The sequence below is a fragment of the Lissotriton helveticus genome, chromosome 3_1, assembly GCF_964261635.1.
Source record: "Lissotriton helveticus chromosome 3_1, aLisHel1.1, whole genome shotgun sequence".
Lineage (NCBI taxonomy): Eukaryota > Metazoa > Chordata > Amphibia > Caudata > Salamandridae > Lissotriton > Lissotriton helveticus.
The window spans coordinates 1,082,700,697-1,082,724,914 of record NC_136061.1 but is presented as its reverse complement, the minus strand read 5'-3'; positions in this window follow the sequence as shown (position 1 = coordinate 1,082,724,914).

Here is a 24,218-nt window from a genome sequence, read left to right as displayed (position 1 = left end):
TCCTTTTAATAAATCGATAAGATAAGTATGAAAGGAAGTATGAAAGGTAGTATGTCTGATTAGTAAGACTAACTGTTACCCATTGCCAATAGAGGGCACTCTCTGCAACATGGACAATGTTATGTATAATTGTACAAATATATCTTAAAAAAAAAAATTTTGAGAAAAAAACGATAAAAATATCTAAATAAACTTATATGTTTGAAAAATAATCTAAATCTTGTTTCTATATGGCATCTTTGTTCTAAATAGTTTGGATTTACTCTATTAAAAAGAAATATAGGTTCTTAGAGGTCTACCCCTTTTTGCTTGGTTCTTGGATCGGAGTTCCAGGCAGCCTAAACAGATTGGACTTTGTACGTGCCTTTCTTTTGTTTGGATGGGGATGCCTGTCCAGGGGAGGGGGAGTTGGGGACGTTTGTATTGTTTTATTTGTGGGGTTGGGTTCAGGGGACCTAGGCGTGTCGGGGGCGTTCTAAGATGGAACTTGAGCTAACGCACTGTCTGCAATGGGACCCACATTAGGATACGCATATCTTACGTGGAATGTAAGGGGGATGCATACTATGACTAGGCGACACAAGGTACACTCCTTCTTGACACGCAGGGGAATACAAATTGCCTTTCTCCAGGAGACCCACCTCACTGCAAAGGAAGGGGCAGCGCTTCAACGCCGCTGGAGATGTCAAGTCTACTGCACTGCCTACTCAGCCTACGCGAGGGGGGTCCTAATTTGGATAAGAGCTGGGATTCCCTTCCTGTGCACCTCACAATTGATAGACACAGAGGGCAGATACGTGGTACTCCAGGAGAAGCTGGATGGTTGAGATTTAACTCTGGGATGCTTATACGCACCTAATGTAGACCAACCGGCCTTCCTCTCATTACTGTCACACAAATTGGCATCAGTCTTAGTAGGGCCTTTACTATTTGGGGGCGATTTTAATTGTGTCACAGACATTGCTTTAGACCGCTCACACCCACCCTTACCAAATGCACCGGCGGGAAAATTGGCAGTGGCGTGCTCCACCTGGCAGAGGACTTGGGGACTGATTGACACATGGAGGGTACAGCACCCATTGGATAGGGACTACTCCTTTTTCTCCACCCTCCACGAATTGCATGTTCGCCTGGACGCATTTCTCTGTTCTCCTGAGGTACATCGGGAAATTAGCAATAGCGAATATCTCACTCGCACTATTTCAGACCATAACCCACTGTTAGCCCGGTTGAGGTGGTCACGGCCGCGCCCCAGAGTCCCGACCTGGAGACTGCGCCCCAAAGCACTTGAAGACCAGATATTCCGAGCCACTATAGCCACGTCCATTGAGGACTATTTCCATTTTAATGCAGGGTCTGTGGGATCGGTGCTCACTGAAGGGGATGCCTATAAAACAGTGGTGAGAGGGAGTTGTATCTCAGCGGCATCCAGGACCCGGAAAACGTTACTGCAAGACATCAAACGGGATGATGAGAAATTGCGTGCCCTGGAAATAGAGTGCCCCGAGCGGCCAGAAAAACAGGAGGACTTATTGGCAGCTAGGGAAGCAGTGGCGGCAACTGTGGAGCGCCTACGGTGCTTTGACTACAAAGCTTACCTCACAAGAGCGCATGCAGAGTGGGACAGATCAGGGGCCCTTTTGGCCTGGCTGGCTAATCCGGCCCAGCGCGGCTCTGTTATCCTTGAATTACGAGACCAGGCAAGGGTGGCCCGCTTTGACCAGAAGGGGATAAATGAGCTGTTTTTTGATTACTATACGGAGTTTTACCGTAGTAGGGTCCTTCCATCAGAGGAAGAACTACAGACCTTTACGAGGGGTCTGGATTTGCCAGAATTGGGGGATGAGGATGCGAAACAGCTGGGAAGGAACATTGGAGTGAGAGAAGTGCGAGTCGCAATTAAAAGTATGCCGCGGAACAAAACGCTGGGCTCCGATGGTCTTCCGGTGGAATTCTATCTCACTTATATTGATCTCCTGGCGCCTCGGCTGACGTGGCTCTATAACGAGGCCAAACGGTTGGGCAGTTTGCCGGAGTCCACCAGGGAGGAGATCATTATCCCGCTATTGAAGCCGGGCAAACTGCACTGGGATAGAACGGCGTATCGTCCTTTATCCATTTTAAATCTGGATTACAAAATTTTGGGAAACATCTTAGCGACTCGGCTTCTACCCCACATGTCTGCTCTGATCCATGCCGATCAATCCGGTTTCATCCCTGCCCGCAACACAGCGCTTAATATACAACGGCTCCTACATGTGTTGGAAGCGGATACTTACGAGGTGGATACCGCAGCTGTGTTTGCTGTAGACATCGAAAAAGCTTTCGATACTTTGAATGGGAGTACTTCTTCCATGTCATGAATCGGATGGGATTGGGGCCTGATTTTGTGAGCTGGACGGCTTTATTATACAAAGATGCCACAGCCAGGGTGAGAACAGGAGGGGTGGTCTCCGAGGCGTGCAGGGTGGGAAGGGGCACACGACAGGGTTGCCCCCTTTGCCCGCTGTTGTACGCCATAGCGGTGGAGCCTCTTGCGGCGCATGCTCGCCTGGGACAAGCATATCAGGGCTTGGACGTATATGGGCAGGTCCATTATATCGCACTTTATGCGGACGACCTATTAATGTTCTTGGCAGATATGGGGAGAGCACTGCGTGGAGTGAAAGCACTGCTGAGAGCCCTAAGTGTGGTAGCAGGGTTAAAAGTTAATTGGGCAAAGTCGTGCCTCTTTCCGACGCATGGAGGTAGACGGTGTCCGCGGTCTGTAGAGGGGGTGACCTGGGAGGAGGGAAGTCTCCCCTATTTGGGTACAGTAATCTACCATGAACGTGGAGATATCCTAGATGGAATTGTGGGAAAGGCGATTAGGAGTGCCAAAGCTAACTTTGAGTTCTGGAGCACGCTCCCTCTGTCCTTGGCGGGGAGTGTGGCACTACTCAATATGGTGACCCTACCGCACCTGCTATACTTCTTTGGGACTCTTCCGATCTGGATTCCGGTGAGCTACTTTCAGAGGCTTCGGGGGCTGATGGTTTCCTTTTTGTGGGGTTCCAGCAGACGCAGGGTGGCACTCAGGACCCTCATGAGACCCCGAGCAGAGGGGGGACTAGCGGTCCCGGATTATGAGGCGTACTACCTTGCCGCTCAACTTCAATGGCTTACACAATGGGTGGCTAGGGCCACCAGGGATGAGGGAGCCATGAGAGAACTGATGGGCCCCCTATTGGTACTGTCTCGTATAGTGCTGCGACTCCCACTTGGAGATATGCAACTCACTCAGGAGTTTGCCACAGCGCGTAAATGTTGGCACAGATATCTACGGCGAGGGGGTATAGCGATCCCTTATGCGCCCGATATCCCATTAAAGATGTTCAGGGCACTACCACATGGGGGGAATTGGAGGAGGCTAGAGGACTGGGAGCAGCAGGGCTTGGCGACCATGGGAGACCTGTACGAAGACGGCAATCTGCTGCCGTTTGATGTCCTCAGGGACCGTTTTGAACTGCCCGGGGGGGATTTCCTGGTGCATGCCGCGCTCACGACAGCGATTCGTAAACACTGGAAGTCGGGCCTGACAGAACCACCTACCTCTATGGGCTGCCAATACGTTGTGGTTGCTACAGGTAAAATCAAGGCGGTCTCATGTTCCCATAGGCGCATGACTCACGAGGCTCTATCACCAATGGCAACGTTGAAGGCGAAATGGGAGGCGGACATAGGAATGGAGATAACCAGATCCGGCATGGGATGGGTTAGTGGAGGGAGCCTGGAGGAGTACGCGTAATGCGAGATTCCAGCTGGTGGTGCATTTTCACATCCTACATAGGGCATACCTGACACCAGCCCGGTTGCATAAATACTTTCCAGCCCAGTCTGCGGCCTGTCCAAGATGTGCGCAGGGGGACACCGACTTTAAACACATGCTGTGGGCATGCCCGGTGCTAGATTCCTATTGGCAAGGGGTATCAGCATTGTTGAGGAAGGTAACAGAGAGGGACATACAACCCACTATGGCACACTGTATCCTCCACTGGTTTCCCCACACCTCAAAAAACAAAATAACTAGTAAATGTATTGATCTGGGATTCCTCTTAGCTAAAAGAAACATAACCTCTCAGTGGAAGGCAAACAAAGGCCCCATTATAGATAAATGGTAGCAGGAATTCAGTAAGTGGGCCCGTTGCGAGGGGGAGGTCAGACTGCAAATGGCACATAGAACAGGAAATGAACTGGCATTAGAGAGGGCAAGGGCTTGGGAAAGATTGGTTTTAGAGCTTACACTACCCGAAGATGGGGATGGAAGGTCCCCTGCACATAGCCCTGGGAGGCACCCACCATAGCAGACCAAGGTGGAAGAATGTCGTCTAGCACTAATTGATTGCACGTAGATGCTCTATCCTGAGCATAGAGCCACCTCTTACCACATAATATCCGCGAACCCATTGGCGAGGCAGGAATGCGGCAGTCATCCCTTTCCCAACCCGATGGGGGCTGCATCACGACACGCCTAGGGGGGGAGGGAATGTTGAAGAGAGGAGAAGGGAAGAGGGGGGAGGGGGAGGGTGGGAGATACTATAGTTGGGACAGTTAATGGGTGTTGGAGGGGGGGGGTCGCTCCCGGGGGAGCTTTAATTCAAACCATTGTCATTGATTGCACTGCTATTTCTACTGGCCCAGATTATGAGGGACATGTATATGCAAATTACACTGATGCCCACGGACATGAAATATGTACTGGCTTGGGGGATAGGCTGATTCCCATGGTTATGCTACGATACATGTGACCTATACTACTGTACTTTTACTGCAATAAAAATTGTGTTGACAAAAAAAAAATAAGGAAGCAGTCTGATGGACCTTGGAGTGACATTTCCATAGACATATTGGGCCCAGTAAGAAGGAATACGTGGGATCGGTATGTGTTGGTATGCATGGATATGCACACATGATGGCCTGAAATTAAGATTGTAAATTATGTGGAGTCAAGTGTTGCAATTGATTTTTTAGACGAGTTATTTGAGAGGGAAGGTTTTCCGTCTTCTTTGTTGTCTGACAACGGGGTTCAATTTACCTGAAAGATCTTTGAAGAGTTCCTGTCTTCAAGAGGCATTAAGCACAAGAGAGCAGCTCTCTACCAGCCTGAAAATAATGGTTTGGTTGAGAGGTTTGTGAAGGTTTTGAAGGATTCTTTGCAGCAGGCCAATGTGTTGTAAGTAAACTAGGAACTAGCAATGAGAAAGAAAGTAAGAGAATATAGGTTTACCCCACATTCTTCCACAGGGGTTTTGCTTTTCCATCTGTTCAAGGAAAGAGTGGCTAATGTTGAGGTCTGTCCTTCTTGGGTGTTGTCTAAGAGATCTGTTGTTGTGATGTGTTGAAGGTTGGAAGGAAAAGGAGAGGCGGGTGTTGGAAAAACGTATGGTTTGGTTTGATGATTGTAAAGCTGTAAAAGAAACAGTTGTGCCATAGAGACAAGTGATCACAGAGTTTGGAATCGCAATAGGCAATCAAAATGTCATCCCACAGATGTATCTGATTCATCAGGTTCCACTTCATCATGTCTCCTGTGGAAGGGTGCTGGAGACCTCACGGAGCAGTCAGACGTCCTGGCAGGTTGCAAGATTTTGTGTAAGGTTTCATGTTTCCTGTGCTCTGTTTCTTTATATTTTTTGTCATCTTATCCTGTGATGATTATGCTCCTCTTACAATGTTCATATACTACTTAGCACAGTTGCTTGTTGTTTTGTGTTTTTACTATTATATATTATGGTAGAGGTGATGTAGTGTCTTATTTTAAGAAATTTAAGAGCAGGTTGTTGTGACTCTGCATGGAATGTAGAATATTTAGGTTGCTAAGGAAGACTGGAGAACTATTTAGTTGACAGTTACCAGTCTTCAGTGTTGGATGGGGTCTCTGATGTCTTTGACTTAATAAAGACAGTTTACTCTACTACTGCTGCTTCCTGCCTTCCAGAGAGGATGGATCCTACAGATGTCACCTTGGGTTTGAGTCTTACTGTAAATCATTCACAAGATGGCCACTTTATACAAAGCACTTCGTGAACAGAAAGAACATATCTAGTCCCAACTTACACAAATAAAGGACACAAAAAGCAAAAAAGATTTGCAATGCTCATCAAGATAATACCAAAGTGCCTCAGAAGATCTTTGCCATGAAAACTTCCTCCAACAGGCCAACGTATTAGGGGGTGTCAGAGGAAACCCTTAACACTGCCTGACCAATTTAAGGTGGACAGTGCAATATTATGAGTGACAATAGTGACCTAACAAAGAAAGTAAACAATGATCTGCCTGGTAGAAGGATAGCGGAAATATAGCTAATTAGTACTTTCAATGAACAATAAGTCGCAGTATAGCCCATATATTTATGAACAAAACAACTCTAATACCCAGGTATTTGTCTAGGGATTCAATGCATCAAATGTATTCATAATATCAAAAAATAATTATAATACGTTTATATGGGAAGATTATATACAATGTATTCAAACGTCCAAACCACAGTAAATAGTATTTATAACAGAATATATGTACCCTGGAGAAACACCAGGCTCCATCAAACCCCACACAACCACAGTCTGACTCACAATCGCTTAGACAGACATACTAAACAGTCTCACAATACAGTCATTCTTGAACATACTACATAAATTAATAAAATCGACCAAGGTTTTTTGGGCACACCAGGAACAGAAAGAATAGACAGTAATAAATCCTAATTTAATACATAGATGCCCTTAATTCAGTGACTTGCTGTTGATAGACCCTAGATTACTCCATTCACAGGGGCTAGAATCAATTAAATGATCTGTTCCTTGAATTCCAAATCCAGAGTAGACACTGACGTCTATTTCGGTGTAGACCTCACCAGAAGGTCAAACCTTCTTCAGGGTGCAAAATAGAGATAACCCTTAAACCAGCAAGGGAGAATACCTGAAAAGGTCCCTAGGGGACCGTATGGAACAAAGGAACATGTTCAACATATAATGGACAATACATAGCCACATACATAAATAGTATGGGTAACGTACTAAGATAAAGGAAGATTTTATAAATGCCCAAAGGGCAAGAAAACAAAACATGGAAGGATTGTAAGTTAATGTAGTAAGAGGAGGAACTATAAGGAGAAGTAGAATACCAGAGAGTGAATAAAATCACAAAACCCGGCGGACCCGCCGGGCAAACCCATGAACCTCCACATTATGAATAAAAGATAGAATTCCAAAAATAAACCATGTTGAGATATTCCAACTGGGAAAATGTGTCTCCAGTAGTGCCTACATCCTCATGTGAATACTCAGTGCAGCTGAACAGTTCAAAAGGTCAGGCTCTAACCAGGGGCAACTGGGAGGAAGAGTGCACAACCTGAATCTGATAATGTAATATATATATGGGGTTCCTGGTCAGATAGGTAATAGGGAAAAGATGCCAATCAGTTACGACCAGATGTATAAAACGAGGATGAATACTGTACAATTAGTACAGAGGAAATGTAGTAAAATGATGCTGCTACATATGCCTTACCTCCAAAGGCCTCCAAAGGAGAGGTTCATCAAAAATGTAGAAGTTTCAATGAACCATAGTTCAAAAAAATGCAGCAGTATCCATGTCCAGAAGGATTGCAAAGTTCAAGGAATAAATCTATTTAAATCCTGGTGGCGAGAAAGCACCCCCATAAATATACTGTATATTTACTACTGAAAGCTGAATCTAAAAAGGTATGGCAGGCAGAAGTAAGTTAAACCACCGGGGCACAGGCAGGGAGAGGTCATATATGGGATGCAGCCCATCAGATACATAGGGGATAAGGCACCAAATAATCAGTGTCTTAATGGTGTTAGTCAACATGCAACAAACGAAAGAAAAGGTATGGACAATACTAGTAAGATTTAATGAAATGCCATAGGAGATAGTTATCATTTTGAGGATATGAGAATTACTGTTTATCATGGTTTGGACATTTGAGTATGTAATTTAATTTCTTGATGAATACTGGCTTATGTGAGTTGTTTTGTTCTAATATTTTTGGGCTATACCTCGACTTATTGTGCATTGAAATTATTGATTAGCTATATTTCCTCTATCCTGTTACCAGGCAGGTAATGATTTGCTTTCTTAGTGGTCTGTATTCCCCAGCTTCCCTGCTGGTTTATTTGTTCTGCAGGGACCCTCTTTCTCTTTTAATAGTGACCTCACACCCTGGGAGAAAACTCCAAGGGAGTTAGGGTCATTTTTGGTTTTTCACAAACTCCCAGTCTTTTTTACTTTGTTTATAAAAACAAAAACTGTTGGGCGTCCACCAAACTTTTTGTACACTGAAAGGAACCATTGTGACAGCGGATTCTTTCAATGTACAGAGACAACTGCTGTCTTTCTCAAACTTGTTTGAATGTAGACTTTAAGGTATTTAGCGATATGTGGTGTTGCTGATATGTAGATAGTGAGAATTTCTTCTTTCTACCCATGACATCACTACCATTTTGGCACTGAAATATTTGATCCAATTCAGTTTCCTTACTTCTTGTAGGGCTTTGAAAGGATTAATAGTTGGAAATGATAGCTGAGGTTTATGGGTTTTGGGGGCACTGCTTTTCAGAAACCTGGCAGCTTAAATTGCAGGTAAATGTATTTTATTTTAGAATTCTACATTTAATTGCTTGTCAAATTATTTTATCTTAGAACTCCAGCTCTAGGCTGGGTATGTTGTTCTCTAGTAATTGTGGATTCGTTTTGGATTAGTATATCTCTTGCTGTGCCTCAGTGATTTTTTGTTCTTCTTTTATTTGCTTGAGTTAATGTTTATTTTCTCTCTGGATTCCTCAATCTTCTTTTGAATACTTTCCAAAGAATGCTAGTAATCATTATATTTGCTTTTTTGTTCTTAAAGTACTGTTTGGTCTTCATATGCAAGGACGTAACATCCTTTTTGCAAGGTGCTTATTATTTGATAGGTAGAAACAAAGGTGGGTGACCAAATGTTTTGACTCTGGGATTCTTCTTTGGTTGTCTTTGTTAGTCATTTCTGGAGTTGACTAATGGTTTCTTCCCTGTTGCTTTCTTCAGGGTGTTCTTGGAATATCATTCAACACTCCTCCAGAAATAACTCAAGATTTAGTATCAGCATGCCATTTATTCCATTAGGTTTAGTTCCATTCCATGTTTCCATGAGTGAAGGACCATGGTATTGTGGCCCTGTGTGGGTGATCAGATTGCTTCAGTCTCCTTTGTGATTGCTAAAGATGTTAAACACGTGGGATTGCATGATTACTTTGTCTATTTGTAGAATATTTGAAATATGTTATGTTAGAAATTGTGGTCTAGGTGTAGGTAAATAGGTTTTATCGATTCTAAAATACCGAATTTTACCAATTCGGTATTTTAGAAAAGGTAAATCCTATGTAGGTAATTAATCGGTAAAAAATACCGGGCCTGGAGGCCCATAGGAATGAATGTCAATTACCGAATCAGTAATTACCGATTCGGTAACATTTGGAAAAATTCAAGGGTGGCAGGGTGTCACTTTGACACCCTGTTGCACCCCTGATTAGTGCTGGTGTGCACATGTGGCATACATACATGCCCTAAGGGCATGTATGTCTGTCACATGGCACAGGTGTAAATGCACATTTATGCATTTACATAGGAATTCCTTATTTACCACCAACTAATAGTTGGTGGTGAATAACGAATTCTCAAAGCCCAGAAGCACTGTTTACAGTGCGTCCTACATCTCATTTACCGATTCGGTAAATACCGAATCGGTAAATGATGATTCAGTAAATACAGAATCGGTAAATGATGATTCGGTAAATACCGATTCGTTATTTACCGAATCGGTAAAATAGCCTCCTACATAGGAAAAGGCTTTTACCGGTCTGTAACGGCCGATTTTGGCCGTTACCGACCGGTAAAAGCCTACCTACATCTGGCCCTGTGTCTCTGATTGGCCGAGGTATGCACCCGCTGTCCTAGTAGGGACCACCACTCTAGTCAGGGTAAGTTCTACATTCCTAAAAGGTCACTGAGATCCGCCAACACTTGCCTCCTACCAGTACCGCGCACAAGGACGGTAAATTGGGGAGACAGACGCTTTCTGGTCGCCGCACCAAAACTCTGGAACCTTCTACCACTGGGTATTAAAAACGCCCCCAACTTGCTGAGTTTCCGGAGGCTCTTAAAGACATGGCTGTTTAACCAGTGAATTTCTGTTGTACGGTTCTGTTAGCTCTCACCTGCGCCGAGACACCTTCGGGTATTTGTTTGCGCAATAAAAATCTCATAAATAAATAAAATAAATAAATAAGTTAGATACACACTAAAAATTGACCTGTGCTCACCTTCTGGTAGCTTGGCCCAGAGCAGTCAGGCTTATCTAAATGTGCAATGTGTAAAGTATTTGCGCAACATAACACACAGGAACACAATGAAAATACAACAAAAAGACTGCACACTGGTTTAGAAAAATAGACAATGATTTTATAAATAAATGAAGATCAGAACAACAAAAATGCCATAAGTAGAAGTTGAAATATTAATATTTTAAATAAGAAAAAGAGGTCTAGCACTTAGAAGCAATAAGCACCAATGGGGGATATCTGGTCCTGCTGGAGCAGGGCAAAGTCAGTAGTGTGGGCTAGCCACGATGGAGTGCAGGCTGGCTAAAGAACCCCTGCAGGCCCCAGTGAACAAACAACAGCGAGATGCAGGGAGCTGTCTATGTCAAGCCCGCAGTCGAGGTGATGCACCGATCTTCTCTACACAGTGACGGTGATGCTGTGTATCACTGTGTACCAATAGCACTAAAATGGATTGGTTCCAAAGTGCGATGCACAGGGTTTCCCCATGAAGTCATGGGGATGGGTTGCTCTCTTTAAACTGCTGCAAAGGCGATGCATGGTTTAGATGCATCAGGCTCTGGAGGAAAAGTGTTGAAATGGAGAGCGATGCGCCAATCTTACTCCCACAACAGGGTTGATGTGCTGGCTCCGCTACATGCATCAATTTCTGTGGTGCAAGTATCTGGGTCTACTTCCATGAATAAGGCACAGGGGCAGATGTACAGACTGATATTTCTGAGTGTCAGGCAATAGGAGACAAGCCAAAAAGCCCTTGGAGATCACTTTGGTTGCAAGGCAGAGTCTAGGTCTTCCTCCAGGGAAGCACAGCAGAAATGCAGGTCTTCCAGATCAGCAGTCTACCATAGTTTCAGTCCTTAGTGCAGCACAGCAGTTCTTCTGACAATTCATTTACAAGTCCAGAATTGTCTGATTTGGTGGGGTCAGAGCCTCAGTACGTATACCCAGTTGTGCCTTTGAAGTTGGGGTAACTTCAAAGAAGGGTCTTTAAACTGCACAGAAGCCCTTTCCTCCCAACCATGGGGCCAAACTATCAGTAGGGGGTAATCAGCCCTTTGTGTGCCGACAGGGCACTGACTATTCAGGTGTAAGTGTCAGCCCTTCCGTCCCTTTCTGCCTAGGAAGAACCATCAGAATGCAGATGAGGACTCAGAAACAATTAACATTCCTGTGTGTGTGGCTGTCTAGAAGGAATACACAAAGTGTAGCTGTCACCCACCCCAAAAGTATATTGGAGACAGGCTACAGGCACACAGATCTGTAAGAGCAGAGAAAGACCCACTTTTTAGAAGGAGCATTTCTAAAATAACAATGGTGAATCTAACTTTACCAGTAGAGAGGACTTGTCATTTACCATTCAAAAGATGTAAAACATGACACAGATACTCGTTTCTAATTATGAATTATAGCTTAAACTGCATTAAGGAATTCCCAATGTTAACTAATGAGAATGGTAGGCCTCAGAGTAGTGAAAACAAATGTAAGTGTTTTTCATTTCCAGGAAATGCAAAACTTAAAAGTACATGTCCTACCTTTCACTTACACAGCACCCTGCCTCAGAGGCTAACTAGGGCGTACCTTTGAGGTTTGGCACAAGTTTTTAAATGCCAAGTCGAAATGGCAGTATAACTGCACTCAGGATCTGCAGTGGCATGCCTGCACAATCAGTGCTGCAGGCCCACTAGCAGTATTTAATTTACAGGCCCTGGGTATATTGTATACCACTGTAAAAGGGACTTATAAGCTAAACAGGTGTAAACCAATTATACCATATTTAGAGGAGAGCGCACATGCACTATAGCACTGATCAGGAGTGGTAAGTGCCCAGAATTCTACAGTCAACAAAAAGTATTCAGCACAAAAGGGAGGAGGAGGGGAAAATGTTTGGGGTGGCCCTTCAGAGAGGGCCCTTTTCCAATATGTAAGTCTTGCTTTAAGCACCTGCTTGGATTCCTAAGACTTTGATTATGACCATGTTCAGGCTTTCATATGAATATTGGTGCCGCCCCCTAGATTAGTGGGCGTCCCCGTGAGCACCGCTGAAGACCCCCAGCCAGCTGGGTGAGAGATCAAAAATGTTGACCTGTTTGATGTAGCAAGAGACGACAAGACTTCTGTGAATTTACATCATAGTAAATATTTATTCTTGTGTCGATATTTCATCTTTCATATCGAATGCAGATATATCAAAATGGATTCATTGAATCTTTCATGGTTTCAAACGTGTCTCCCGATGCATTTCGGGCATCAAAACTGCCCTTCGTCAGGGGTGAATGTTGATAAAATGAACATAGCAAAGATAAAATGAGGATATTATTCCTGGGGGCTAGAATCATCACTGTAATAGGAAATGTGCAGCTGGATGTGACTAAAAAAATTCAATGGATGCGAGTAAATGGATCTGTAAGACCACTAGAGGTTGACTGCAAAAAAACTGTGTGTGAGTGAGATTATTATATGGGCATTAAGATAAACATTAAGAGCCGGAGTGTGCAGGGTGTGTTGGTGAAGATAGTAAAGAATTTGAAAATTTCAAGTGGGTCATCCCAATCTGATCTTGAAATCCGGTAGCCTGTTAACAGCCAATGTTTCACGTTGCCACTTTGTATTAGTAAAACTTCTGGTTACAGGTGAAACCGTTAGTTCTCAAAACCCAACGGTACTTGGGTTGCTGGAAATAGTACATCGATGTGTATATGGGCGCATACTAATAATCTGAGCCTGGTCCTGAAACTGGGAGGTCCAAACAGAACGATGCCAAAGGGTGTAAGTGTGCACCAAAGAGAGTACATGCAATAAAAAAACGCTGAGGCCGCGTATGTTCCAAGAAAGAAAGAGTGCAGAATTCAGTGCAAGTTATCAGCATTCACTTATTTCTACCAGCATATGGAAGCGGCTAAGGGTGCAGTTGGTACGAGTGTCCCAAAGCGGAGTGTGGCGTTATAAAAGTTTGTGTAAAGTAAACAGTGAGGAGGGGACTATCACTAGACAGTAAAGTGCAGTGAGACGGTGGGCGCCATTTTGTAATGGATAATAAAGTGTAGAAATAAGTTTTACAGTTAAAGCAAGTGAACATAAACTGAGTAAAGAAGAAGGACTGCAAGTGAAAATTCCTGTGACAATAAACATGAAGAAATGGAGGTCAGAATAGATAAATCGCTAAGCAAGAGAGTGTGTACAAATCTGAAAAAGGTTACACAGATAGCTGGTTATGAGTAAAATCAAGAAAATAGCAAGCAACACAAATAATCACTTGGAAGTGAACGCAAAAATGTAAAGGAGAATGTAAAAACTACAACAGCTGAAAGGTAGATAATGAAGAGAGAATAAGCACATATACAAGTGAAGAGGCACGGAGTGACAGGTCGTATAAGTCATAGAATTACAGATAACATGGAAATTCCATTCGGTCATCAAGACTGTGTGGTTTCAATGAGTTTAAGAACTTAATCCAATGGTTCTCTCTTTGTAAGAGATGCTTATTTTGTCCCTTCCTTCTGTTTTCTTGATAGTTTCCAGAATGAATAATTGCAGTTGACTGATGTTGTGATGACTATCCATGAAATGAGCTGCAACAACCGATTTTGAGTTCCTGGTCCGAATGTTGCTCTTGTGTTCATGTATTCTTGTTTTGATCTTTCTTTCAGTCTTGCCGACGTAAACCAAGCCTCAGAGGCAATTTAACATATATACGACGTTAACAGCATCACAATTCCCATTGACCCTGAGTCTGATGTTAGTACCCCTCATGGGATGGGTGATATTGGCTTCTTTGATGGCGTTATTGCAGTTACTGCCATTGTGGCAAGGTATAGTTCCTTTAAAATTGATTTGTGTGTTGTCTTTGGGTTTTGGTGTTATGAGTTCTTTCAAGTTCCTACCCCTGGTGTACATGAATATGAGTGTATTTTTAAAAATACCTTTGAAAACAGGTTCAGAGGCAAGAATAGACCGGTGGCTTCTAATGGATTTCTTGTATCGTTGACTCATGGTTGAAAATTTCGACACAACAACTGTCAGTTTTTCTTCTGCTCTCTTTAAATTGATAAACAGGTCGGTACGGGAGTTTTGGGTCAACGGTTTTTGGCCTGTTCCAAAACGTTGTCGGGATAGACTCCTAGACTGAAACAATCAAACATGTCTTTAGCTTGTTGTTCATAGTTGATTGGATTGGATACAATTCTTTTCAATCTCAAGAGTTGAGAGTAAGGAAGATGATTCTTGAGGGCATTGTTGTGAAAGCTGTCGTAATGCACTGTATTATTTCTGTCTGTGCTTTTTCTGGAGAATGTTGCTGGTTCTTTTGAATTTTGGGAAGCATTTATAGAGAGGGTGCTTTCAGATTATTGGGCAAAGGAAATTTGCTGGTTCTATCATTTATGACCCCCCTCTTCCACAGCTTTTTTGACTAAATCTTACAGTATGTTAGCGAATTGTTCTGTGGGATTTCATTCCAGAACAAAATATGTATCCTTGTCTGCAACATGTTTCTGTACTTGCTCCACATAGAAGCTATTATTCATAATCACTATGGCGCCGCCCTCGTCAGAGTTTCGACAAATTATATCTGGATCTTTTGTCAGGCGGTTTAAAATATGAAACTCTTTGTGCATCAAATTCCGATGTTTGGATTGGCATTTGAGATTTAATTTCTGAATGTCTAGTTTGACCAGATTGTCAAAAGTGTCCAAATTATTGTGGCTAACAGGAGCCATATACGTGCTGCTAGGACATAAGCAAAAAATGGTGAAGTCGTAGTCGCACTCCTCGTGGTGGAATGTAATAACAGTTAGTCACGTAGTTGGTGCTATCGAAGTGCAGCCCTCTGTGCTCAGGGCAGGTACATATCAAGAAAGCGGCATATCCCTTAGGAATGGCGTCCCTTCGAGGCACTCGGAAAGCAAATTTTCATCTCTTTCACTCAATACAATTCAATAAAGTTTTTCACGGATTGGTGAATTCTTATTCTTTATTTTATTTCGTAATCATTCTTTTCTTGTATTGTTATTGAAGCATAACATTATTCAAGACTTTCTTCATGATTGTGCCCAATGCATTTCGGGCTGAACTCTTCGTCAGGGGACTTCATTAAATGCTGTAAATTCATAAACAAGGAAACGTGAGTTCAGTGAGCTAGCCTACTACATAAAGTCTAAACACATATTTACATTTTTTCATTTACATTTCGAACACGTTTAGAAAAACATGCCTGAAGGAGAATGGGAAGGGCAGAATTGCAAAAAACTTCATACGAGCTGTATAATTGTATAAACCAAAGGAACTGTGTTCATGTGGACCGATATAAGTTCCAAAAGTGCTAAAACATATGTACAAGCAAAAAGGTGGCACTGTTAAAGTTCATGTCGTGGGGGATAATATATATTCAAAACATTGGTACATATACATGGCATGTGTGCGCTGACCTGTACTGTCGCTGCGATGTACACGCTTACAACCACGATGAATTTTAATCTGAAATGACAGGAGTATGAGCAGCTTAAATTAGATAAAGTCGAGCACGAAACTTGTACGTGCTCTTAGATAGCATCACGTTGTGGCCGGCGGCTTACCGTGTACGGTGCGATTCGAAAACTATCCCTGTTCCGCGGTCTCGTTCGTGAACATTTTCAAAACGGTTCGTGAGTAGGAAAAGGATTGGTGAGTCCGGCTTCAATCGAACGAGGGTGAAAGCTTCGTTCTAATAGGTGTTTCATATGTCACGTGATCGCAAGTTTGTAACTTTATTGTTTTACCACGTAAACACTGTCACGTGATCGCGAGTTTCTAACTTTTAATGTTTTACCACATGAATACTTGAGCAGGAGTACTGCTCAGTGTTCTGATAGGTGTTTCATATATCACGTGTTGTCAAATTTTATAATTTTACCGCGTACACTCTCAAGCAGGAGTATTGTTGTGAGTGTAGGTGAAAGAACATAGTGCCTAATTAGTGAAATCTTCTGAGCGTGTGTGCGTCATCTGGCGTGTCTACATTAAACACAATGTTGTAAACAAGAATAATAATGAATAATAAATAAATAATAATAAAACCATGAGTACATTAATATGCGTTCATTATTTGCAATACTCAAGTGATTGTGCATGATCTATACGGGTATGGTACTTTTATAAATAGCAACTGTACTCTTGCCGTTCATTTGGTATTTCGGTTGAACTGTGGACAACCGATGTATCCAATATATTTCGTGTTTCAATAAATGTTGTGTGTTATCTCTCCCTGGAAGCAATGGTACCATTTCCAGAATGCAAAATTTGAGTTGGCTTGGATTGTGATTGAAATCATTAAAATGAGCTGCCACGGTGGATTTGCCGATTTTCAAACGTATATTGCTCTTGTGTTCAACCAGTCGTGTTTTAATTTTTCTGGATGTTTGTCCCACATATGATAGTCCACACGGGCATTTCAGCATATATATCAAATTAGAGCTGTCACAAGTTCCATTAACTCTGAGTTTGATTTTCGTGCCTAGTGATGGGTGATTTATTTCATTGCCCTTGATGATGGAATTGCAGTTTTCACAATTGTGGCAAGGGAGAGTGCCTTTGTGTTCTCTTATTTCTGTGGGAGTTTTTTGATTCAACAATTCTTTAATGTTTCTAGTTCTTTCATACGCGAAGATTGGATAATTGGTAAAGAGTCCTTTGAAATCATCTTCTGTGGAGAGTAACGGCCAGTGTTTCAGGATTGCTCTTTTGATTTGGTGACTACGTGTAGAATATTTTGATACAAATACTGTCCTTCTTTCTTGCTCCTTCATGGTTGGTGTGAGTAGTTGATTTCTATTTAAGGCATGTACTCTTTCGGCTGCCTGTATCAAGGTGTTCTCTGGGTATCCTCGATTTTTAAATTTGTTCATGGTGACTGTTTCTTGTTCTTGGAACTTCCTTAACGATGATGAGATGCGTTTAATGCAAAGTAACTGGGAAAATGGTAGATGCCTTTTTAGTGATGGCTGATGAAAGCTCTGGTAGTGGAGTAAATTGTTTCTGTCTGTCGGTTTCTGGAAAACACTTGTTTCTATGGAACCTTGTGAGTTGGTTATCATCACATCTAAGAATGGTAATTGAATGGTACTGTAATTGTGAGTGAATTGTATTCTGGGATTCACCCGATTGATTTCCTGAATCATGTCAATAAGATCCGATGTGGATCCTTTCCAGAGAATACAAATGTCGCCGATATATCTCTTGTATAGGATGAGATTTTCCTTCCAATTAGTTTGACTCAAGATGTGATCAGTTTCAAATTGGTGCATAAAAATGTTGGCATATGCCGGTGCCGCACAATTTCCCATTGACGTGTCAGAGCATTGGGTGAAGAATTCATCCTCCCACTGGAAGTAACTGTGGAACAGTGTAAAATGCATGAGTTCCATTAGTAGCACTTGTAGATTTTTATCTTTGTCACTGTTTAATAGGATCGTTTCCAGTGCTGTGAGTCCGAGATTATGTGGAATGGAGGTATAAAGTGCTTTAATGTCGAAGGTACACATGATCATGTCTGTAGTGAATGTTAACTTGTGTTCCTCCAAAATATTCAAAAAATGGGTGGTGTCCTTGATGTATGTTGGAATTTTTTGAACTAGAGGTTGTAGGTGTTTGTCTATAAATTTCCCCACAGGTTCATGGATTGAGTTGACTGTTGAAACTATAGGTCGACATGGTGGTAGAGTTGGGTGTTTATGTATCTTCGGTATCATGTAGATATATGGGATAGATGGATTTGATTTAATTAAAAATTATTTTTCTTTGTTTGTGATGATACCATTTTCAATAGCTGTGTCTGTGATTTGGGTGAGAATTTTAATGAACTCTTTTGTTGGATCATTCCTCATTTTTATGTATGTTTCTTGGTTGTTTATGTGTTCTTTTACTCTTTCTTTGTAGAAATCAGTGTGCATGATGATAAGAGCTCCCCCCTTATCAGCTTGTCGTATGGTTATGTCTTTGTTGTTTGCAAGATTTAGTATGCACTGTCGTTCTTTCTGAGTCATGTTCGTTGTTTTTGTGTTCTTCGTTTTGAAAATCTTCATGATTTCTTTGCTTACTACTTTTTCGAAAGCGTCAAGGACTTTGTGGCTGACTGGTGGTATATATTTACTTGGATTTCTGAGACCCCATGAGAATGTCAGGTTTGTTGTCTCCTTGGTTAGAGGGTTTATCAACGATGGTGTCTCAGCCGCAAGCTTCTCATGAATTTATACACACATATCTGTGTTTCTAAAATGTTCGAATGGTATGTGGGGACAAAAGACGTCCCTTTTTGTAGTGTTTTGGTCTCAAACTTGGTGATGGAATGTTTAGAAATGTTAATTATGAGATTCTCTGACTCCTTGTATTCTTCGCTACCGATTCTGTGGATGGTCCTGTTCTTTCGTCTGGTTTTGCTCCTCCTGGTTCTTCTGGAGGTTTCTGACCTTTCTCTAAAAAAGAAGAAGAAGTTGTTGCTTGTTGTCTACGGTTGTCCTCTCTTACTCTATCTTCATGTGTAGAACCTTCTTGTGTGGGTCGTTCGTTCCTTCTATCTTCGTTAGTAGATCTTCCATTTCTTTGATATGATGGACCTTTCCTGCTTTGATGCGAATCGTCGGATGACGTTTCATCAGTTGACTTGTATGTGGCCGGTTTTTGTTGGCGTCGGCGCGCATAAATGTCCGCCCAATTATATACTTCGCCTGTGCGATAGTCGTTGCTGTCCCTTTTGAATTTACGAAGTTTGCGGTCATTAATCTCTTTTGTGTATGTGTCGAGTTGTGCATTGATGTCTTGTAAAGTTTTGTCCCATTCATCTTTTGTCATGATGTTATTTAGTTCATCTTTTAGTTGTGATGCTTCCTTGTTAAGATCTTCAATGAGTTTTGCCAACTCCTCTATTATTAGTAGTAGTAAGTCCAATGAACACTTGTTCAAAATGGCGAACCATTTTTCCGTAAATCTTGCATTGTTCTTACACAGTGTACACTTGAGTGATATCCTGAGGCCACGAGGGATACGTTGAGCCTTATGATATTTTATTAACGTGCTGGCATGTAATTTCTGATTGATGATTCTTTTGGACATGTAAATTAATTGTTTGACGTTTGCTTGTGTTGAACCGGTGCTAGCACTGATACTTTCGTCAACTTGTATGAGGGCATAGATTCGTTGAGAGTCAGCTTCCGTGTATGCTAATGTCTCAGCCCTTTGATCGGACATGTGCGAAATATCTTCAATACAAGAAAAGAATGATTACGAAATAAAATAAAGAATAAGAATTCACCAATCCATGAAAATCTTTATTGAATTTTAGTGAGTGGAAGAGATGAAAATGTGCTTTCCGAGTGCATCGAAGGGACGCCATTCCTAAGGGATATGCCGCTTTCTTGCTAGGACATAAGCCTCATAATTGGTCTGGTTTATCTGGAGTTTGTTTGGTTAAGATGTTATCAAAAAATTGTCTGAGGCGTAAATTTTGCATCAATTTGAAAGGCTGATTTCCAGCTCTGGGTTGTTGGTATTGCTGGTAGGTACAAAAGAAGTACCTTTCTGAAGAGTCTTTATTTCCATGGTGTTGAGTTGCAAAGATGAGATGTTAATGACTAGGTTGTTGTTGTCTTCTTCCCCTTGAACCGTTTGCTCATGGTTGGTGGGTTCCTGGTTTCTTTCTCTCCTTCTTTTTACTTTTCCCCTACTGGGTCGTCCTTTTCTGTTATACCTTCCTCTAAAAAGGGAACACCAGTTGTTAGTGTGGTGTCTGTGCTTGTGGTAGGTAGTTGTTCCAGGTTAGGTACGTGCGGTTTGCGTCTGGTGTCACTCTCATATGAAGATATATCTGTTTTGGATTGCTGACTGTATGTTTTTTCCTGTCTTCGTCTAGCGTATTCCTCTGCCCATGAGTACACTTCTGATTTGTAATCAATGGTGTCTTGTTTGTACTTGCAAATGTTTCTGTCTTTAATCTCCTGGGTGTATTTGTCCAGTTGTAAATAAATATCCTTTAGGGTTTTGGACAAGTTATCGGTTGTCATAAAATTTGTAATTTCTGTTTTGGTGTGAGCAATCTCTTTCGCTAAACCATCTAAGATTTTAGACAGTTCTTCAATGATTAGGAGTATGAGATCGAGGGAACATTTGTTTAGAATGGCGTTCCATTTTTCCACAAATCTTGGACTGTTTTTGCATAGTAGAGGTTTAAGAGGGATACGTAAACCCCTGGGGATTCTTTGAGCACGATGATATTTAGTTAATGTGCTGGAAATTTTGATTAATTTCTCTCTTTGTTAGGTAAAGAAGTTGTCTTATGCAGCTATCTTTATTGTGAGAGGTGGATGATGGAGTGGTGTCTTCTTGTATAAAAGCATAAATCATATCTGCATCCTCTTCAGCGAAGGCAAAAGTATATGCTCTGAGTTCTTTAAGATTTAATATATCATCATGAGCCATGTTGGGCAGTTGAAGGCGGCGTGCTGTGTTCTGGGATCACAAGAAAGTTCACTAAGATAATATGTTAGAACACGCACTGCAAGAATGTTTATCAAAGAAAATGAGACGTTGTTGCATGCTTCATGAGTGTCACTCTCTGATCTGTGAGTGTGGCTTATATATGAATATTGGTAGTGTCTCCTAGATTGGGGGGTGTACACCTGAGCACCGCTGAAGACCCCCAGCCAGCCGGGTGAGGGGTCTAGAATGTTGATCTGTTTGATGTAGCAAGTGACGACATCTTCTGTGAATTTACATTATAGTAAATATTTATTCTCATGTCGATATTTCATCTTTCATATCTAATGCAGTTAATCAAAATGGATTCATTGAATTTTTCATGCTTTCAAACGTGTTTTGAGCAGCAAAATTAGCCCTGGGAAGTAAATTTCATTCCGCTCACGGAATTTGCTAGATTTGGGTAATTTCGCATTCCGCGGAAAACGGGGAATTGCCAAAAATTCCACGATCTATGGCTTCACGGAATTTCCGACTTGTTTGCACTTTTAAAATGCGTGTTCACAAGATATTTCTCCCCAAGCATGCAAACATTGTTCGTGAACAGGAAAAAAGTGTTGCGAACAGGTGGAACAAGCAATTACATGTGTTTGCGAACTTTCGCGTGTTCGCAGAGATTATTACAGTTTCACAGAGCTTTGCGTAGCGCGACTACGCAAATTCCACCCACCCCTAGTCAAAATTGCCCTTCGTCACGGTAGAATGTCGGTAAAATTAACATGGCAAAGAGGGGAGGCTAGAACCATCACTGTGTTAGGAAATGTGCAGCTGGATGTGACTAAAAGAATTTGATGGACGCGAGTAAATGGATCTGTAAGAGCACTAGAGGTTGACTGCAAAAAAACTGTGCGTGAGTGAGATTAATATATGGGCATAAAGATAAACATTAAGAGCCGGAGTGCGCAGGGTGTGTTGGTGAAGATAGTAAATAATTAGAAAATTTCAAGTGAGTCATCTCAATCTGATTGTGTAATCCGGTAGCTGGTTAACAGCCAATGTTTCATGCTGCCACTCTGTATTAGTAAAACTTATGGTCACAGGTGAAATTGTTTGTTCTCAAAACCCAACGGTACGTGGGTTGCTGGAAACAGTACATCGATGTGTATACAGGCGCATGCTAATAATCTGAGCCCGGTCGTGAAACTGGGAGGTCCAAACAAAATTATGCCAAAAGGTGAAAGTGTGCACCAAAGTGAGTACATGCAATAAAAAAATGCCGAGGCCGGCGTATGTTCCAAAAAACATGTAAAACTCAGTGCAAGTTATCAGCATTTAATTACTTCTATCGGCGTGTGGAAGCGTCTAATGGCACTGTTGGTATGAGTGTCCCAATGCGGAGTGTGGTGTTTTACAAGTTTGTGTAAAGTAAACATTGAGGAGGGGACTATCACTAGACAGTAAAGTGCGGTGAGATGGTGGGCGCCATTTTGTAATGGATAATAAAGTGTAGAAAGAAGTTCTACAGTTAAAGCAAGTGAACGTAAACTGAGTAAAAAAGAAGGACTGCAAGTCGAACTTCCTGTGACAATAAACATGAAGAAAAGGAGGTTAGAATAGATAAATCGTTCAGGCTTTCTCCATTAACATCTATCCATTTGCCAATGTTTGTGTAATATGCCTGGAACAGTATTTGTTAGGCGTTGGGTTCTCAAGCTAGTTTTGTATTTTTTTTTGGGGGGGGCAGTAAACACAGAGTTTTACCACATGGCGCTCTGTTTGAAGCACGGAGTTCACTGAAAAACTCTGCTAGCTGCAGCATGGTTGAGTTTACCGGCAAATATCCAATTAAGGTGGTGATTAGGCCTAGCGAGGTGTATCTCCCATAAATGAATAATATATGCACCTTCAGAAGATGGCCGCCGGGAGAGTTGGCATATTGCAGACTATCTGAGAGGAGGAGCTCGACTCTAAACTTGCTGGGTATTGGATGCGAGGTGGCAGAGGAGGATTTGCCAGGCAGTCGGGTTCTCATGGTGCAGGTTAGTCCTGTGAGCAGTAGCCATGGTGCTTGTGCTGTCGGTCTGGGTGGCAGTGATATTTGTTCTTATGATGATGCTCTCCATGTTTGACTTCTCACTGGGGATCTCTGAATTGTACATAAAGACTTTTGTGAAAACCCTGGAGGTGAGTACATTTGTCTTTTCAATTAAAGCAGACATTCACATTGCTAAACAGTGGCACAGCTGCTGTAAATACGATGCAGTGTACCCCTTGGATTCAATGAGTATGTCTGTTTATTGTTGCAAGCTTGGTCTGCAGGTTTCCAGTCTATACAGAGGCACTTTCTCTAGACCTAGAAATGCTTGCCTTTAATGCCTTATTTTTGCTTTGTCACCCTTGACAGTCACAGGACGTGTAACTCAGTAAATTTGAGACCACACGTTGAAATTGTTTTGAGGCACCACAAGTTGAGATTGTGTTGAGGCATTGTGTGAGTGTGCCTAAACTGCGGATTCTGTATGTATATTGTGAGTGCGCATTAGTCTGTGTTAGGTGCAGCTAAAGTGTGCATGAGATTGTGTCCAGGGTAGGTGTGAGTGTGCATGATGAGACTGTGTCCAGGAAGAGTGAGTGTGTGCATGAGAGGTCAGTCTAGAGGTGCCTGGAAGACACATATATTTGTATGCATGTGGAGCCTGCAATAAATAATATAGCTAAAAACCAGGCTAGCTGGCCTCACCGGGGAGGCCTGCAGTTGTGTGGTGCTCCAAGCTGAGCGTCCACCAACACTGCAGCCAAGATGTACCCCTACATCTGAAAGGGCTTGTGCCGAGAACAACGTGCCTGCATTGTTGTAAACTCACATATGTATAGGCTCATATGGGACTTTGGCCTAAAGCCACAGGGATCAATGAGAAAGCTGTGCTGCTGATGCACCGGGTTTTTTGAGTGCTACAGTAGATTTGATTGGCCATCATATGTACAGCAGTGGTTAATATGGTGTTTAAACCATGGTTGACATGCACAAAAGAACTGGAAGGGGCCTGATCAGCCAGTCATTATCTTCAAACAGAATATTGTAATGGCACATGAAGAGAGACGCCCGCCACCTCTGACCCCACATTGTCAGACACATAGACTACTGGTGGGCAGTGCTCCTCAGAAGTAAGTTCCACCCACCCTTACTATATTTTAGGGTTTGCGGAACTATTGGTTCTGATGAGAAATGCTGGTAACTGCATGGGCGAAATTTGCGAATTCGCGGTACGCCAATTTGCGCGAATACATACTCGTGGTGCACAAAATCCGCGAATTTGTGGATTTTTTATTTTTGCATGTTTGCTGGGTTTTTTTTCAGCGCAGCTACAGCAAAGTTACCCAAGCGGTCCTACATGGGCG